The sequence below is a fragment of the Pseudophryne corroboree genome, chromosome 6, assembly GCF_028390025.1.
Source record: "Pseudophryne corroboree isolate aPseCor3 chromosome 6, aPseCor3.hap2, whole genome shotgun sequence".
NCBI classification, from domain to species: Eukaryota; Metazoa; Chordata; class Amphibia; order Anura; family Myobatrachidae; genus Pseudophryne; species Pseudophryne corroboree.
The window spans coordinates 749,855,578-749,858,384 of NC_086449.1; the positions used below are offsets into that span (position 1 = coordinate 749,855,578).

At 42.0% G+C, this 2,807-nt stretch overlaps 1 pseudogene; it reads left to right on the forward strand.

Moving 5' to 3' along the window:
• The first annotated feature begins 478 nt into the window (after positions 1 to 478).
• On the forward strand, positions 479 to 597 carry LOC134937572 (5S ribosomal RNA; annotated as a pseudogene).
• The last annotated feature ends 2,210 nt before the right edge of the window (positions 598 to 2,807 follow it).

The following is a 2,807-nucleotide window of genomic DNA, read 5'->3' on the forward strand; positions in this document are numbered from 1 at the left end:
CTCCCCGCCTCTCTGCGTCCCCTCCCTGCTGCCCCACGTCTCTGTGTCCCCTACCTGCCGCCCCGCCTCTCCCTGTCCCCTCCCTGCCTCTCCGCATCCCCTCCCTGCTGCCCCGCGTCCCCTCCCTGCCGCCCCACGTCTCCGCGTCCTCTCCCCACGTCTCCGCGTCCCCTCCCCGCGTCTCCTCCCTGCCGCCCGCCTCTCCGCGTCTCTTCCCTCCCGCCCCGCATCCCCTCACTGCTGCCCCGCCTCTCTGCATTCCCTCCCTGCCGCCCGCGTCCCCTCCCTGCCACTCAGCCTCTCTGCGTCCCCTTCCTGCCTCCCGCCTCTCCGCGTCTCCTCCCTGCCGCCCCGCGTCCCCTCCCTACCGCCGCGTGTCTCCGCGTCCCCTTCCTGCCCCCCCGTATCTCCGTGTCCCCTCTCTGCTTCAGTTCAGTTCTTCAGTTGTGATATCCTTTTAGGGAACCTGTGCTAAGTAGACTACAGCCATACCAAAATGGAACGCCCACTCTCGTACGATCGTGGAAGCTAAGCATTTTATGGGCCTGACCAGTATCAAGGAGGGTGACCTCCGGAGAAGACCAGGTGCTGTAGAAACAGTGCATGCACATTGGAGTTCCCAAATCTGTAAAACAGCTGTAAATCACCTAATGTAATATTACTCATCACTTACGTATTTCTCCAAACACTTTGGTGTCCTCCTCTTTACCTCTTCCCTTAATGGATATAATCTATTATACTATTTATAGAAAGAATACACCTGTAATGGATATAATCTATTGTACTATTCATAGAAATACCCAACTAAGAACTCACACCCTTTCTCATAAGTTATTAATAATAAGAGACACAGGAGATTTTGCACAGGCACTTTAACTATAATAATTTTCTTCTTTATTATTATTCTTCATGGAAATTTCTTTTCCTCTTTTATCAACCTGGGATATATATTTTAATTATATAATTTTTGAAATATAATATACATGTTGTTTTAAATACGTATTCACAAATATGCTCACGATTCCCTGGTAATTTATAAATTTTTTATTTCATTCTCTTCCTATGTCTTCCTGGGCAGAGACTGGCGTAACAATACACTGTATACTTATATGCCGTTTAAACGAAGAATCTATATCCACCAATAACCGTCAAAACTCTAAAGAATAGTGATCTATCACTGGGGCTCATTATGGAAAGACTTTTTTAGAAACGTTATTTGCAGTCCAAATGCGTTCCAACATTGAATGGATCTCTGGACACTATCTGTTGAATGCGGTTCTACTGGCCGGAAGTGACGCGCGGCATGAAAGAAGAAAATTCCTATTTGGAGTGCGTTCCACGAGATATATGGATTCCTGTTCCAGCCACGTGATGAGGCATGCGGGAGGTGACGCGAACGCGACTTCCAGCAAATGTGACGCGGCTTCCGGTACCCGGTCTCCGAGGTGGAAATGGGCGCACGCGCAGAGGAGCCCGCTCTACCACAGGAAGTGGGGCGGAAGTAACTTTTACCAGCACACTCCGCTAATAATAATCCTTTACACTCATCAAACCATTCGTTTTGAAATTTAGTAATAATAATTAGCTTTGTTATAGATACTTATATCACATATACTGAATTCATCTAAATATGTTATATATTACTAACATGTGCTCCCTAAGCATAACTTTGGGAGGAAGTGATGTCACACATAGTCTTCTAATTGATAGAGGTATAAATACAAGACCTGTCCCAACACTTGATGAAGTCCTGACGGACGAAACGCGTTGGTAATTTCATTATCTTTCCCAGACTGACCTCCTTTATCTAAGATAAGCACTTTATACACATATATTGCAATTTGATGTGTACCTCTATTATTCTCATTTTCTCCATTTTTTTATGAACTTTTATGCTCAAGTATTTCTTTTTTAACAAAATCAGATTGTTTTTTGTAAAATAAATATGTTTTTTTTATAAAGAAATATTTTATGTTCCTTTACAATAGACACCATTGGTCGCTGATGCCCATATTCCTGTTTTGTATATATATATATATATATATATATATATATATATTTATATTTTACCCTACATAAGTTTAGAAACCTTCTCTCTACATGTAGGAGAGACAAAGTATCTCACAAGTTTCAATCATTACTCTCCAAACATTTCTTCAGAGACAAGAACAATATTTATATGTGTCAATTGGAAATGAGAAAAATAAGGAAAATAAGGGGGAGAAAAAGGGAGGGGATGTGCAGGACAATTGAGGACAAAGCTATGATGTGTTTATATATATATATATATATATATTCATACATATATATACACGTATATACACACATATAATCATACACATACATAGTGCACCCACATGACTGTCTATATATGGAACCATGGCGCATTGAGGACCCATAGTTACTACCAGATTCTATGTACCCATGTATTGGAATGGACCCAACCCTAAAACAATACTGACTCAATGTTGACTAAGGGAGAGGACTTCTTCAAGGAGGGACTCCCCCATACAAAGTAATTCTACCCCAATGAATTGTTAAACATTAGTTAATTCTATCATGCCATTTAAGCCATTAGGTGTTAATGTTCCTAACCTAAAAATCCAAAAGGCTTCTTTCTTGCACAGCCTGTTGAACCTATCTCCTCCTCTACCTGTCTTTGGAATCTGTTCTATGGCCTGAATTTTCAGATCGGTCAGGTTCCCTACTGAACAAGTTGAGACATTGCGAGGTACCGTATGTGTTTTCAGATCTTTCAAAATACCCCTTCTATGCTCTAAGAATCTAATGTTAACCGTTCTTGTTTT